A 17972-nucleotide genomic window follows, 5' to 3' on the forward strand; every position below is an offset into this window, starting at 1 on the left:
GAGGTATGGAAATCTGAGTCTCTAAGAGTTTATTCATTGCTATCATGTAACTGACAGTTATTTATACCTAAAGCACACTAAATTAACTTATGTGTGAAAAGAGAGTGAGAAATGATCTAAAATCTCAAAAGGATAATAAAATAATGATAAGGAAGTTACATCCAGGCATCAGGACCTTCCTGTAGTTTTCCCCAGATATCCTCATTATTAGAGGCCCAAACTCTGAAAAAGGAAGGATGTTAATAGATCCCTGAGAATAACCTGTTTGTGCCCTCATAAACTCTGTGAGCAGGTAACAATCTTATCATTGCACACTCAAGAGATGTTTAACACAGACCAGGAAAATCAAGATGGTACAGATAGATTTCCTCTTCTTTCAATGCGGTAGCCCTGAGGTAGATCCCCATTTTAATGCTGGGTAAATTGTTAGCAAATGGTAAAACTCAAACTACACCTATCTTTGAAATAATATTTATTTGTCTCCAAGTGAGTTTCTGAGAAGCACAAGTTTGGCAGAATATAATTCTATGTGATCAAATGCCTTTGAATATTTTATAAACTGAATAAGTGAGACACAAGAATAGCAGTAATTATTTTTAAACCTGTAGTATTAGTTCCTGAAATAATATCTTCTAATTAGGATACTACAGGTGAATATTTAGCACAGTTATAGAATGCAAAATGAAAATATTTGTAAACATTCAATTATTTGCCTCATTCAGTTGGGAAAATTGAAAATTGAGTTACAATAAATTGCGTAGTCGTTTATATTAACATTAGCAAAAGTGCTTACAGAAAATTATACCTAAATGTAATTCATAAACCACAGAAACAAAAGGTTTATTACTGGAAGGAATGTAAAAGATAATCCAGTTATAAAGCAAATATTCAAGGATTTAAAGTGAAATGTTCCCATGATGTAAGTGAAGCAACTGAGGCTGAGAGAATTTATGTGATTTCCCAAAAACATAGAAAAGTATGTTTAGTAGTTCTACTTCAAAATTGTTTTTAAGTTTATGTGTAAATTTTAGGGAACAAAACAAGCTGTTTATATTTTATCTTACTTTTTGAAATAAATGTGATCGTGCCCATAAATTATAGCCATATCAAAATGTTATCAATAAAATTAAGCAAGTCATATGAAAGCTGTAATTTCAATTTGTTACAACATTAAATTGGATCATAGTATATTATAGGATATCCTTTTTTACAAACAGTTTATTAATTTGTTTCAATTATTAGGTATCTTACTAGTTGTATTCTGGAGTTGCCTTGCAAAGCTGGTGGTTGATATATATATTCAGATTAAAAATGAGCTTCTTATTATACTAGTTAATTCTGGCCCTTTCATTTGTGGTGACTACCCTTAAATTTTACAAATATGCTTAAATAAATAAAAAAATACATTATTCTCAATAAATATCTCCTGGGCCTTTAAGGGGAAAATCAGAAAACCTAGAATAGCTTCGTAGAAAAAAAAAATTTAAAAAATGAGAAAGACAATTAATTTGTCAGACAAAATTAACTATTTTTATTTTTTTCATTTATTGCAGGTAAAATGGTCACTGAGATTAGACAATTTCTAGAATTGTCTAATTCAATGTGGACACATTACTAAATTCTGTCTAATGCCATCTAAAGCAGAAATGTCCTGCAGAAGCTTTCCAAGTGTTCCTTTACAGAGGGTGCTAATATTCAGCCCCAGGCCCTTCTTAGCTATGCTTTTCTCCATTCTAGTTCCCACAACATAGATATCTGTCTACAACTTAGTCCACATGAGTGATCCAAACATCACCCTAATGATATTTTTAAAAGAAAAAAAGAACTGAAAAGAGCCTGAGTGCCCAACAAGTTCATAGAATAGAATAGAATAGAGTACAAACTAGCTCTTGATTGCCTATAGATTTTCATATTGTTTATGCTACTGTTATTTTGATTATTTCTCACAGCTAAGCTTTAAGTAATATAAACAAATAGTCATTTGCACATAATAAAAGTGGAAGGACAATAAAAGGAGAAATAAAGTCAGAGAAAATAGGAACTTATTTAAAGTTGATCTGAACTTTATGCTACAATCACTCTCTTTACATAATCAAGCAAAAATATTACCCTCAAAAGCACACGGCTATATCTTTCTACAAATTTGTCAAATGGCTGAAATTCCCACAATGAAAAATAAACACAGAAAATCTACCGAAAAAATACTGTTGTGAAGAATAATAATTGAACCAAAATCCACAAAAAGAAAAGTAATAAATTTAATGCCTAAAAAATATAAGAGCACCCACAAGGAAAAATGTTATCTAAGCAAAATCAAAAGATTTAAAAAATTGCAACATATGTGACAAACATTAATTGTCTAAATGAACAAAGAGTTCACACAAAAATATAGAAAATGAGTGATCCACATCTAATTATAAAGATAACTACAAAATGTTAATCAGCATAAATCCTTAACCTAACTTATAATTTAAAAGATAAGAAAATATAATTAATGAAAACCCTTTTGTCTTTCAGGTTCTCAATGATTTAAAATTTTGATATTATTTATTTTGTGGCTCATGTTGGTTAAATGGATACTCATATATTATTCCTTGTAGTGGAAACTAATGTAACATAGTTGAAAGACACTTGGTAATAACTACTAAAATTTAAAGTATATGTGCTCTTTTACCCCCCAAATCTTACTTCTAGACTGATACCATGTAGATATATATTTATACCATTATGCAAAGATGCTCTTGGTAAGGATGCTGGTAAGGTCTGAATGTTTGTGTCCCAAAATTCATATGTTGAAATCCTAACCCTCAAGGTGATGGTATGAGGAGGTGGGGCCCTTTGGCAGGTCATGAGGGTGCAGCCCTCATGAATGAGATTAGTGCCTTTATAATGGAAGCTCCAGAGAGCTGCTTTGCCCACTCCACTATGTGAGAACACAGCTAGACAGCACTCTCTATAAGGAAGCAGGCCCTCGCCTATTACTGTCGCTGTCCTGATTTTGGACTTCCCATCCTTCAGAACTGTGAGAAATAAGTTTCTGCTGTTTATAAGATACCCAGGCTAAGTGTTTAAAAAATACATATTTTATAATGGTAAATTTTGTAAATGCAATAAATAAGGCAATATGAAAGCTACATAATGTGTGAAGAGTTTTGATTGGATGTTCATGGAAAACTCTTCTGAGCAGATGATAATTCAGCTGAAAGCTAAGGGATACCATGAAGGAGTCTCTGCAATGTTTGAGGGTAAGGTGTTCAAGATCAGAGCCAATTGAAAGACACACTAATAAAGAATAGTTAATATTGGTTTCAGTAAGTTTTCTACCCTGGTAAAAAATAAACAAGCTAGGTCTTTCAAACAGAACTGAGATTTTAAGGAAAATTAAGGGTTTTAAAAATTTTGGAGGAGTAGGCTCTAATCTGGCTTTCCAGAAATGGCTACCAGTGACTTGGCCTGCAAGGGGAGCTATGAGTTTTGAGATTACCACTGGATTTGCTGAGTTTCAGCACATGCTGCCAAAGCTATTATGCAGTGAGTCAGGGTAAGTTACACAGGTGCCAATGCTCCACATTCAGAAGGGTGGTAAGCAGACACTGGAAAAAGAAATTTAGCCACTGCCTCCCCCACACCTGCCTCTCAACATCCAGGAAATTGGAGAATGGATGCTTGAACATGGCTGTGAGAATGCTTTGAATTCTCAAATTTGCTTGACAGAAGGAAGAGGCCAAGTTGGCAAGAAGATGACTACTGTCACACTTCTACCTCCCAAATGTTTGCACAAGTACATCTGATTAGCATTCCTGATATTCATCCAGAAACACAGCTGGAAGGAAATCCAGGAAATATAGTTTTTAGCCCTCCTTTGTTTAGAGGAAGAAGACAATTGTGGTTGGCCAAACCAGTTATGGTACAGGGATAAAGTTTTATGAAATCGGACTAAAAAGGTAAAGGTTGACTCAGATACGGCCACTTAGGTCATGGCCGGGAGTCAGAATTGTATTCTAGGCACAATGGAAAGACACTGGAATTGTAAAACTGGGAGAATATTTACTCTGTTTTACATTTTGAAATATTTGTTTATGTGCAGTATATAAATTAGATTGTGAATAGAGAGAAAGGAAGGAAATTACATCTACAACTATAGTATAGGTGAGAAGTGACAGTGGCTTTAATTATAGAGACAGTCAATAAGGTAGATAGATTTAGAATACATTTTGAGGAGAACCTAATGGCACTTGCAGATTAATTGGATATAGGGCCGAGGGAGGTGAGGCAATGACAAAACACTGGAGCCTTAAGTTTGTATTTGAGTAACAAGGTACATAATGCTATCATATACTGTCATGAGACAGAATGGTGTTATTGGGAGTTTTCAGCAGAGGTCTGTTTGGACTGTGAAAATTTTGAGATTTCAAGTACATTCTGATGTGTAGTATGGAGCTCTATATAGATGTTAGCATTGGAAATAGAATTTTGGAAGTCATTTGGATAAGAAGTGATATCTAAAGCCATTGGTTTACTGGGTATTATTCAGGAAGAGGGTATAGAGGAAGACAGGGAACAATTATCCAAGGCTGATTCAATATTAAGTAGAATTGCAGACATGACAGTAGATTAAGAAGAATTAGTCAGAAGTGTTGTGAAAGTCTGGAGAAGAGTGTTTCAAGAAAGAAAGAATAATCAACAAATTATTCATTGTATTACCATATGGTAGGTTTCTATGCAGTTCTCAAAATAAATGGAGCAAATAGATATATGTTCATATATAAAAAACTTCAAATAACATTAATAAGTGAGAAAATGCCTTTGTATTAATCTCCTGTGTGAACAAAATATGCTTGCATTTTCATATGTATAACATTTATAATAACAAGATTCATCAATAATAATAGTAACAATGAGGAACTATCTATCACATGGGTTGACTCATTGCAACTCATACACATACTGGAATGTCCTGATTTATAAAATTTTTTCTTTGTTAGAAATAGTTCTGCACGTCTCTGAGAGACCTGTAAGGATCTAGGACTCCTGAAAAATAAGTGATTAGATAAGATATATGGAATTTGAATCCTGGATTTGGGGCTTTCTAGCAATGTGCCTTTATCCAGTAACTTAGACTTATGGAACCAGATAATGACAGAAAAAAGAAACGTATTCAATTGTACTTTTTAGTCATGTAATTGTAAAACAATAGGGTATGTTTAATATAATTTTTATTCATTAAGAAGCAAAACAAAACAACAACGATAATATATTAATAGCAATAATGATGATGATGATGGAGGTTATGGCAGCAACAGCAGCAGCAAAAGCTTCCCTAATATCTCTTATGTGTAAGGGTAATGTATTAGTCTGTTTCACACTGCTGATAAAGACATATGCAAGACTGAGAAATTTAAAAAGAAATAGGTTTAATTGGACTCAGAGTTCTACGTGGCTGAGGATGCCTCACAATCACGGCAGAAGGCAAGGAGAAGCAAGTCACATCTCATGCAGAATGTGGCAGACAAAGACAGTGCTTGTGCAGGGCAACTCCCATGTTTTAAAACTATCAGTTCTCATTAGGCCCATTCATATCACGAGAACAGCATGTCAAAGACCCACTTCCTTAATTCAATCATCTCCCACCAGGTTTCTCACAAATGTGGGAATCATGGGAGCTATAAGATGAGATTTGGGTGGGGACACAGAGCCAAACCATATCATTCCAACCCTGGCCCCTCCCAAATCTCATATCGTCACATTTCAAAACCAATCATGCCTTCCCAACAGTCCCCCAAAGTCATTAACTCAAAAGTCCACACTCCAAAGTCTCATCCAAGACAAGTCCCTTCCACCTATGAGCCTAGAAAATCAAAAGCAAATTAGTTACTTCGTAGATACAATGGGGATACAGGCATTGGGTAAATATGGCCATTCCACATGGGAGAAATTGGCCAAAACAAAGGGGCTACAGGCCTCATGCAAGTCTGATATCCAGCAGGCTGTCAAATCTTAAAGTTCCAAAATGATCTTTTTTGATTCCATGTCTCACACCCAGGTCACGCTGATGCAAGAGGTTGGTTCCCATAGTATTGGGCAGCTCATGAGCCGGGGTTGAGTGTCTGCAGCTTTTCTAGGCGCATGGTGCAAGGTGTCAGTTGGTCTACCATTCTGGGGTCTGGAGTGTGGTGGCCCTCTTCTCACAGCTCCACTAGGCAGTGCCCCAGTAGGAAATCTAGGGGCGGGGGGGCTCCAACCCCACATTTCTCTTCTGCACTGCTCTGCTCTAGCAGAGGTTCTCCATGAGGACCCTGCCCCTACAGCAAACCTCTGCCTGGGCATCCAGGCATTTTCATACATCTTCTGAAATCTAGGTGGGGGTTTCCAAACCTCAATTCCTGACTTCTGTTCACTCACAGATTCAACATTATGTAAAAGCTGCCAAGGTTTGAGGCTTGCACCCTCTGAAGCCACGGATTGAGCTCTGTGTTGGCCCCTTTCAGCCATGGCTGGAGCAGCTGAGACACAGGGCACCAAGTCCATAGGCTGCACACAGCACAGGGATCCTGGGCCTGGCCCATGAAACCACTTTTTCCTTTTAAAACTCTGGGTCTGTGATGGGAGGGGCTGCTGTGAAGGTCTCTGACATGACCTGGAGACATTTTCCCTATTTTCTTGGTGATTAACATCCTGCTCCTCATTACTTATGCAAATTTCTGCATCCCACTTGAATTTCTTCTCAGAAAATGGGATTTTCTTTTCTATCACATTGTCAAACAGCAAATTTTCCAAATTTATGCTCTGTTTCCCCTTTAAAACTGAATGCCTTTAACAGTACCCAAGTCACCTTTTGAATGCTTTGCTGCTTAGAAATTTCTTTCGCCAGATACCCTAAGTCATCTCTCTCAAGTTCAAAGTTCCACAAATCTCTAAGGCAGGGGCAAAATGCGGCCAGTCTCTTTGCTAATAATAACAAGCATCACCTTTGCTCCAGTTCCCAACAAGTTCCTCATCTCCATCTGACACCACCTCAGCCTGGATCTTATTGTTCATATCACTATCAGCATTTTTGTCAAAGCTAGTCAATGAGTCTCTAGGAAGTTCCAAACTTTCCCACATTTTTCTTTCTTCTTCTGAGCCCTCCAAAGTGTTCCAACCTCTGCCTGTTATCCAGTTCCAAAGTTGCTTCCACATTTTCAGGCATCTTTTCAGCAACGCCCCACTCCCGTACCAATTTACTATATTAGTCTGTTTTCATGGTGCTGATAAAGACATACCCGAGACTGGGCAATTTACAAAAGAAAGAGGTTTAATGGGACTCACAATTCCACATGGCTGGGGAAGCCTCACAATCGTTGTGGAAGGCAAGGAGGAGCAAGTCACATATTACATGGATGGTGGCAGGCAAAGAGATAGGTTGTGCAGGACAACTCTCATTTTTTAAAACCATAAGATCTGGTGAGACCCATTCACTATCATAAGAACAGCACAAGAAAGACCTACCTCCATAATTTAATCTCCCACTAGGTCGCTCCCACAACATGTGGGAATTATGGGAGCTACAAGATGAGATTTGGGTGGGGACACAGAGCCAAACCATATCAGGTACCAAAAGAGTAACTTTTTCCTTGGGTGCTTTCTAACTTTGTAAATTCACTTCTTCAAAACCACTTTTTTCTCTCTTTACCAATATCAACTCATTGAACTAATACCAAAAGTGAAAACAACAAAGAAACAAAAACAAGTAAACAAAAAAAAAGGAATAGATAAATTGGAACTGCTATAAATTAAATGTCTCCAAATTCAGGAGAGCTTTTAGCTTTTCTTGACAATTCTTGAAATGATTCTGCTCATTGATTTTTTTCCCCAATATTCTCAATAATTTCTAAAATCTTAGCACTGCACCTCCAATCTGTCTCCATTCACTCTAAATAGACTACTTTCTTACAACTTTGTAGAAAATTGAGGACATTAACAGTGATCCTGTATATTGCCCCACCCACATAGAAGAGGATATCCAAAATCAAATGGGAAAAATTAAAAACTTTTGCAGAAAAAAATGGAGAAGCATCATGTTTACCATCTAAAACTCTAATCCTGTCTCTCCACTTAGCCCTTCACCCCATGCCATCTGGATTCACGAGAGTTGATTTCTTTGTTCCTGCCCATCTCTCACCTATATGCTCAGTACTTCCTAAGCCTACTTGAGAGCTTCCTGCCTTCACGGCCAAGGATTACAAGCTCTATAAAAAGACTGCCCTCCAGTTTGTGAAAGGTGGCATAAAAGGCTGGATTCCCAACCTCCCTTTCAGAAATCAACTCAAATGGAAGTAAACATTTTGTCAGATAAAATAATCAAGCAAAGAACTATCTAAAATTTATCTATTCAACAGAGCAATACAATGTTGCCAGACTGTGTGAAAGAAAACTTGACCTGAGTCTTCAATGCAGTGGCCAATATTTAGGAAATGTCATATTGTGGAGGGCTTGGGGCTGCAGTGGAGGGCAGGAGGATGGAGAATATTATACCATGTCTTGTGGAGATGACATAGTCACACGTATCTTTGTTCTATTCCAGGTCTCTATCTTGATTTTACACCATTTCCTGTGGAAATGACATAATCACACATATCCTTGTTCTATTTCTGGTCTCTATCTTGATTTACTGGTATACCTGATTATTCCTGCTCAAAACTAAGAAGAAAAAATATGTTTTATTTTGTTGTCTTACAGATCTTCTTTCAACTCTTCCTGGAAAATGCACTCACCCTCACCATGTCCTTCTGTGAAATTTTTCCTTACCTTTCTCTAAATGCATTATATGAATGCGAGTTGTTTTCTTCCTAAATATTCAGCACCTCTATAGCCCACATGAACCACACTTACTAGTTTGAGAAGACATAGCAAAATAGTAGATGAATAATCTTAAGAAAACAAAACACTACTGTATTTATCAAAAACCTACTAAAATAAATTCCAGATAGCATAAATTTAGCAGGAAATTGTCTCAGATTTCCAAATAAGCAGATAATTCCTTTATTGAAATTGTTGTATGGCAAATAAAAATAAAGATCTGGAATATTTTTACAAAACCTCATTGTATTACATAGGGAACTATAAATAAAACCAGAAAAAGTCATAGAAGTGCTGGCATGCATTACATTAAAATAATAGCAGAATACATTCTTAAAATTATAATCATGAGGCCAGGCGCAGTGACTCACACCTGTAATCCCAGCACTTTGGGAGGCCAAGGTGGGTGGATCACAAGGTTAAGAGATTGAGACCATCCTGGCTAACATGGTGAAACCCCGTCTCTACTAAAAATACACAAAATTAGCCGGGCATGGTGGCAGACACCTGTAGTCCCAGCTACTCGGGAGGCTGAGGCAGGAGAACGGTGTGAACCTGGGAGGCAGAGCTTGCAGTGAGCCAAGATTGTGCCACTGCACTCCAGCCTGGGCGACAGAGCAAGACTCCATGTCAGAAAAATAAATAAATAAAAATACAAATTATAATCATGATTCATTATGTTCAAATCAGGATAATTTTTGATGCTTCAATTTTATGAATTATTTTATGAGAACACATCATATTAAGAGGTAAAAGGAAAAAGGCCTACTCAACAGATGACATGCTATGATATTACACTCAATAATCTTTCCTCATAAAAATATGTGGTAAGATACAAATGTTGATAAAAAATTCAACATGGCGTAAACATCAGTTCTCCCAAATTTTAAATGTAAATTCCAAGCGGAATGACTCAGAATCCCACTGGGAGTTTATGTAAATGATGAGGAAGATTGTTGTGGTAATTCTTACATTATAAGTAATACAATGGAACAAGGAGAGGGACAAGAGACACATCAGAGTATTTCCCTTCTAAAACATTACAAGCCTCATTATATGATGCAATAGGAAGTATGCAGCATCCCCAATAATGTATCTTTGCCTACAAAATTGAAAATGAATCTAAATTTAGATGCATCTCCCAGAGGAACAAGTTAAACAACAGAACTGTTTTGGATTACTTGATTTATTGATAGGAATATATGTTGTATTTACAACCAGAGTTGTAAAAGGCTCTTAGTACAGAGTCTTTAAAAGAAAATGGTAAATGCCTTCCTGATTGTGCCCATGACCTTGCAGGACCTCCCTGGTCACTGTTTCCATTCTCTCTTCTCTGCAGAAGTGGTTTGCTTTAATGTGTTTTCCCTGGTTACACTCTTGTATCAGGTTTTCCCCTTTATTCTCCTCTGTACCTTTGTATTAAAGCTTAATTTATAAAGTCTTTGCCCCTAGACCTTATATATTAAATTCCACCTGATTTTTTGCTCCAGTTTTCTGGGCCAGCTCAATCACTTCTTTCCCTAGCCCCAGCATCCTAAATCCAAGCCTACTCATATCTGAGGCCCTGTCTACCCAGAAACAGTTCAGGCACTTTTCTCACTTTAGACAATTTTTTTTTCTTTTATTTCTCCTAAAAGACAAACCCACATGAACAAGTCATTTTTTAAAAAATGTCCTCTTGAACACCTGAGTAGCAGTTGCCCTAGCCTTCTCCATCTAAGTCAAACATGGCTGCTTCTGTGCCTCCAGCCTTGCAGCCTTCCACAGGGTCACCTGCTGAAGTTGTCAGGAATGCCAGCACTTTCCAGAGATATTGCATACAGGCAAATCTGCAATTGAAGTGTGATCTGCCCCCTTGTAGGGCAAACTAGAAGTGCCAGAGAGTTAACACTCAACACACTTCTCACTCCAGGAGGGTGGGTGTCGGTGGCAGATTTATAGCCTCTCATAATGTGCCAATTTTTGAGGCACGTTCTTCACAGACCCACAGACATAAGGCATTGCCTTTTATACAAAAGAAGTGTCAGTACTCATGACATTCTCTTCTCATTTTCTAGTCTCTCAATCTACTGATGTCTGTCCTCTTTACCTTGTAGAACAGGATTTGATGGACTTATGCCAAGCTGCTCTCAGTGCTCCTGTTGAGCTCACCACTGTGCCCTGGCTCAAACAACACAGTCCTTATCACAGAGTAGGTAGAAATGTATTTCTAAAATTACCCCTGGCTCTATGAATCAGCAATGTTTCCTCTATGTTCTACATAACTGTCACTTATATCTCCCATCTCTCACACACACACCCATCCACACACATACAGGCATGCACATGCATACCCAAAATGCACAAACATTGATCTCACATGCTCTACCAGCCTCTTCCCTATCCCCTGCCCATTTCCTTCTCTTTTAAACTCATTATCCACATAGAAATTACAGGGATCTGTCTGAATTACAAATCTGATCTCACCACACTTCTGTCAAAATCCTCTGTTCCCTGCCCAACAGCCTACAGGATGAAGTCTGTCTCCCTCATCTGCCTGTTGAAGATCTTAACACTGTCTTCCTCTCTTGCTCCCTTCTGTCCATTCTTGCTGTACATATCACTTCGGGGTTACTGAAACTTGACATGCTTCCTACTTCCTCCCACCAAGTCTTTCTGATTTGGTCCAATCTGTTTAGAATGAGCTACCTTACCTTTTATCCTTCCTTCCTTATGTTCTTCTTTCTATTACTCTAACTGGCTAAGTTCAGTTCAACCTTTTAAATTTAGCCAGTTATGGGAGGCCGAGGCGGGTGGATCACAAGGTCAGGAGATCGAGACTATCCTGGCTAACATGGTGAAACCCCATCTCTACTAAAAATACACACACAAAAAATTAGCTGGGTGTGGTGGCAGGCACCTGTAGTCCCAGCTACTCGGGAGGCTGAGGCGGGAGAATGGCGTGAACCCAGGAGGCAGTGCTTGCAGTGAGCCGAGATTGCACCACTGCACTCCAGCCCAGGTGACAGAGCTAGACTCCATCTCAAAAAATAAAATAAAATAAAATAAAATAAAACAAATTTAGCCAGTTAATCCAGAGTACCTGGTCTACCTCTTTAATGAAAAGTACATTACATTTCATAAGAATAATCTTTGGGAATTTATCTTTTTCACTATATTTTAAGTTTCTTGTAGACTGAGTTTCTGTTATATACTTTGTACAGCATGTGACAAATAGAGAGGCTTTTGAAATACTGCCAATAAACCAAATAGACAGCTTAATAAATGCATTACAAATGAATTGATCATTGTAAAAAATTCCTAACATTTCTAAATCATAGCTTCGCCATATCGTAAAAGGTGCTATTAACAACTACTATACATAATTTTTTTAGTGTGATGAATCTTTCGACAACTAGCATAGTATCTGACTCATATAAGCAGATAATATTATTAGTTTCCATGGCAGATTGTATTTTCCAGCAATGGCCACTCCAATATATATCTCATTTTTCATACCCTCTGTCTTAGTCTGTTTTCTATTGCATATAACAGAACACCTTAAACTGGGTAATTTATAAGAAAAGGAATGTATTTCTTACAGTTAAGGAGGCTAGGAATTCCAAAGTTGAGCACATCTAGAGAGAGCCTTTTTTGGTAAAAATTGTCTGCAGCATCTAAGGCGGCACATGTCATCACATGGCAAGGGGGCTGAGAGTGTTAACATGCTAACTCAGGTCTCTCTTTCTTTTCTTATAAAGCCACCAGTTCCTCTCTCATGATAACCTGTTAATTTACAGACCTGTTAATCATTAATCCATGAATGGATTGATCTATTCATGAGGGTAAAGCCCACACAATTTAAACATCTCTTAAAGGTCACACTTCTCAATAATGCCTCGTGGACAATTAAGTCTCAACATGAGTTTTGGAGGGGATACTGAAACCATGGGACCTACTAAAACATGATGTTGACACTTGTCCATTAAGAGGTAGAATCTATGCTTGTATGCAGGGCATATGAAATTAGGTTATATAAAACATACGGCTTCTAGTTGTTGCCATACTGGAGAGATCACTTGGAAAGCCTATATAAAGAAAGAGAAAGATGCCCTCAGACTTTAGCTCTTCCAGCCCCGGTAGTTTGTGTATACCAACTGAGGTTACAGATGTTGTAAATCAGGGACATCTTTCCCTGATGTGGATACCTAAACACTTGACCCACAGAATCTGTGAACCTAATGAGTATTTGTTGTATGCTACTAAGTTCTAGAGTAACTTTGCAGCCATAGTAACTGAAAGTCTCAGTGCTACCTCAAATACTCTATATGAGCAGAGGTAAGGATCAATCTTACACAAAATATATTTAAAACCCATTTATCTATGTTCTTTATATGCCTTAATAATGTTTGACCATAACATCAGAAAGACAAATCACTAGGACAACAGAGGCAGGATAGATTTATCAAATTATTTAATATTGTTTCCTTTATGCCTGTCAGTTTTAGTCAAAAAGATGCAACTAGAATTCCCAATTGAGATTCTATGGTATCTAGTTAGAGCATAGAGCTCTAAAGTTCAAGACAAGTCACTGGTTTCAAACTCAAACTGGATGAGTTCATGCTTACCTTAGAGTCAAGTCATAGTAAGCAAAAACATAAAGAAAAATATGGTGGTAGTGAAGATTGTTTCAATGTGAAAATTGTGGGAGGAGGCATAAAGTTTTCTTTGCAGAGTGACTTAGGGGTCAAACGTAATGGAAAAGAAAAAAATGGGACTGTGACTGCTTGGGAGAAAAGGAACAAAGAGCTAATTAACCTGCACAATAAACACCACGTTTTGCATATAGGTAGACATGCAGATATAAAGAATTCTGTTACTAAATTTAAAATAAGCAATTTGTTTTCAATGTTATATAATCAAAAGTAATGAGCACAAAAAGTTTCTACATTTTTATCCTTAGTCCTCTCATTTTGGCTAAACGTTACTTGCAATATTTTTGAATTCATTTAATATTTAATTGGAAGAGTGTTCTTTTCATTTTAGTTAAAAGTAGAAGCTAGGAAGGAACAGCAGAAAATTTCATTCCTTTAGTGTTATGAAAAGATATGCTATTATTATCTTCAAATCTGAGATGACATTCTGAGTTAATCCATGTCCTCATTTCATTCAACATTTCCTGACACTTAACGTATCCCAAACATGCTATGCACCAGGAATATTAAGATCACATAGAAAACTCACATTTTAATGAGGGGTAGGGGTGCAGTCAGGCAACCGTAGGGAAAAATGCGGCCAGTGTTACAGCAATAATTTATTCTTGTCCTTTTGCAGGAAGTATAAAATCTTCTACATGTTCATCTGTCTCTAACTGGCCTTTTATTTATTTTTTTATCTGAGGACACTTACATAAGGATGATCACAAATATATAATAGTGTCCTTTTGAACATTTATGGAGACAACATCCATTAGCTACTACTTATTTTCCTTTAGTTTCAAACTCACTCTTTTGTGATCTATGGTGCTGTGACTGAACTCTGCAAACTACATTCCCCAGACACCTTTGCCATCTGGCTTCCAGTTAATTTTTGTCAACAGAGGGCATAGAGGACTGGAAGGCAGGCAGGAAGAAGCAACTGTACTTTCTCTTCAGCATAGCATCAGCAGGGAGAGTTTCTCTCACTAGTCGAAGTTTGTTTCAGCCAACCACACTTCACCTAGCAGAGACAGTTGGTTGTAGATGTTAGCCTTTTTAAGAATTCCTATAAAGAGTCTCATCAACAACCTATCCCTCACCCCCCACTACTCCCAGCCAGGTACCAGCAACAGCCTTACAAAGCTCCATCAATAAAGGTTTGAGCCATATTTTACAAAAAACGTATTAGATACCTTATATAAAGTGTCTTCTGTTGAAATGCTTAATGTATTTTTTTGTTTCCCTTACCAAACCTTGGTGAAACTTGACACAAATGTACAGAAACAAACATAAAACTACAATAAATGTGCAAGTCTTTAAATGTAGCTTTTATTCTTTCTTTCCTGATTTTTTTACACGCTTCTACAGAAATTCATGAATTCATCGGTAAGGAGTGTTTTATTTCATGTGAGTGTGAATGTAATAATCAATTACATGAAATATACAAAATAGTTACACAAAATATCTTGCCATACGTCTACTCTAATTTTGAGTTTTTTGAGGTTTTGAATCTCCCCCCCCCATTTTTCTCTATTTATGGCAGATAAGAAAATATTATATAGTAATTACTCAGGGATAATTTCCCCTATTGTCTTTTAAATTATCTTCAGTAACACCACAAGAATAACATATTACATTCATTAAATATATATTTTTTAAAAACCCTGAGCTTATACTACAGAAGGAGAATAAGACATTTGGATGCATGCTAAGATGTAAAACTGAAATATACATGGAAATTAAGTTATATTAAAATTGATAAGATATAAATTTTATATATTATGTGTAAAATTTGATGCCTTGAAATCTCTAGATAAAGGGAACATATTGGAGGGAGTTTTCTCATATTTTATAACCTTATTAATTAGAACAGATTTGGAAAAATTTGACTCTTAAATCATGACAATCATGATTTATAAATTCCAAATATATACCATTTTATTTCTTTTACACACTCAATTTAATTAACTGCTACCAAGCATTTTATAATTAGAGATTCAGCTGGATCACCTTCAATAACTAGATGAGACCTATTTGAAATTAACAGTATCCATTTTCCATTTAAATGGTGCTAAAATATCCAATCTAAAATTTCCTAAGGAAATTAAAATACTTTCTCGTTACCTATCTGCATCATATAATTACATATCAAACCTCTTCTCTGAGACGGTAGGAATAAATTCTTCATCTGGTTCAGTTAAATATCGCCAATTATAAAATACAGTTAAGTGACTCTCTAATTTCAATCCACAAAAATCACACTGGGTTGTTTATTAAACACATACATTTTTGGGTTATTACCCAGCTACTGAATACAAATCTATGGGAGACAGGCAGAAATATCAACATTTTAAAGTAGCATATTAGTTATTTCTTGCACCAATAATCTATAAAACACATTTATACAAATAGTAGGGTAGTTTTGATTCTTTATATCTCTAATACTACAAAAGCAAAAATTGACTGGCTAAGACTAGCTGGGATACTAAAATAGGAACACATTTCTAATAAATTATTTGTAACTCAGTATTTAAAACATTAACAAAATTAAAAAGCAAATTAAAATTGATATTTTATCACCCATTTTTCTCTTTAGTCTCATCTCTTTCAAAAATCATGTTTTCCAAAATAAGCTCTCTGACACTTGTGGTCAAGAAAACACTATTCACAAAAATTGCTGTGGATTCTCACCTCCCCTATCCAGTCTTGGACTAAAACACAATAGGATCTTCTGTGGTTTCAAAAATCTACAATAGGCCAGGCGCAGTGGCTCTCGCCTGTAATCTCAGCACTTTGGGAGGCCGAGGCAGGTGGATAATGAGGTCAGGAGTTCAAGACCAGCCTGGCCAAGATGTTGAAACCTCTTCTCTACTAAAATTACAAAAAAATTAGCCAGGCTTGGTAGCGGGTGCCTGAAATCTCAGCTACTCGGGTGGCTGAGGCATAGAATTGCTTGAACCCGGGAGGCAGAGGTTGCAGTGAGCCGAGATTCTGCCACTGCACTCCAGCCTGAGCAATAGAGCGAGGCTCTGTCTCAAGAAAAAAAAAAAAAAAATCTACAATATATTTAAATTTGTCCCCTAAATAAGATTCTGTCTTAGAAATGGATTCTGAATTCATGTGAACTACTGAAAAAAATTCTGATTATATAATCTGCGGCTTCCAGAGTTCTAGTCTACGGCACTACATTTATTAATGTTCTAATTCATTTGTGTGTTTGCTGAGGAGTAGCGTAGGTTTATTAGGGAGACACAGAACTCACAGAGCTGAAGTTTTCCTCCAAACTCCAGTTCTTTTACTGTGTGGTGGTCATTCTTAAATTCAGAGTATGTTGTTGATGATTGCCTGTCTGATCCTGCCTCTCACCTAGCTCCCTATTACTGCTTTGAATAATGCTAAAAATCTTTCTGATGTCATAATGCTCTTTTTTGTACCTCTATTAACATACATACACACATTTTTAGCTGCAAGGATACCAGATCTTCCTGCCCAAACTCACTCATGTTGAAAAATAAGAGACTTTCTCACAGCTAGAAAGCCAGAAAGGATTGCAATTTTACTCTTGTCGTGATATATCTGACGTAGTTTGCCTCTGTGTCCCCACCCAAATCTCATCCAAATTGTAATTCCCATGTGTCAAGGGAAGGACCAGTAATTCCCATGTGTTGAGGGAGGGAGGTGATTGGATCATGAGTGTGGTTTTCCCATGCTCTTCTCATGAGAGTGAGTGAGTTCGCAGGAGATCTCATGGTTTTATAAATCTTTGCTCTTCCCTCTCCTGTCACCTTGTGAAAAAGCTGACTGCTTCCCCTTCCATTGTGATTGTATGTTTCTTGAGGCATGCCCATCCATATAAACCTGTGAGTCAATTAAACCTCTTTTCTTTATAAATTACCCAATCTCAGGTATTTCTTTATAGCAGTGTGAAAACAGACTAATACAACAGCCCTCAGGTTATATAAAGGTATTATCAGTATCTCATCATAGACATTAAAATAGATGAAAAATTAAATTTTTATACAAAAGCAGTCATTGAAAGCCAATAGCTGGAAACATCTAGAGTGACATAGTGCAGAAGCAGGAAAGATTGCACAGCTCCACAGGACCTCCATGTCTCACTATGCAGCATCCAAGCAAAACTGCTGCTGTAATAATAGGTAAGATAAACCTGTTCCTTCATCAAATAAACACAATTGGTTGCTTCTGTGGTTCAAGATGTCAGACAACTCTTCTTTTCACTTCAAAAAGATGTCTATTACCAATGACATTGGCTGATTAGAAGGCTAACCCTCAGTTACTTGACAAATCTTTAGTGGAATACAGTATTTTTAAGTAATATTGGATAAATGAAGTATTATTGTCAATTAAGCAATACTTGTAGCTTATTTAATAGCATTTTCAGTGAAGTCTCAAATTATTACTGAGGAAAATGTGACAGTGCTTCAAAATAGTAGTAAT

The 17972-nt window shown here is 36.7% G+C and overlaps 2 long non-coding RNA genes across 2 annotated transcripts in view; both read right to left on the reverse strand.

Moving 5' to 3' along the window:
- Positions 1-17972, reverse strand: part of LOC129030077 (uncharacterized) — a 1381814-nt gene that overhangs the window by 415325 nt on the left and 948517 nt on the right. The window lies entirely within an intron of this gene.
- On the reverse strand, positions 12390-16877 carry LOC129030076 (uncharacterized). Its single transcript, XR_008500550.1, has 3 exons — positions 16777-16877; positions 14324-14535; positions 12390-12905 (listed from the first exon to the last, which is right to left on the reverse strand). It is a non-coding gene; the product is annotated as an uncharacterized LOC129030076 (long non-coding RNA).

Source organism: Pongo pygmaeus, chromosome 12, assembly GCF_028885625.2.
Source record: "Pongo pygmaeus isolate AG05252 chromosome 12, NHGRI_mPonPyg2-v2.0_pri, whole genome shotgun sequence".
Taxonomy (NCBI): domain Eukaryota; kingdom Metazoa; phylum Chordata; class Mammalia; order Primates; family Hominidae; genus Pongo; species Pongo pygmaeus.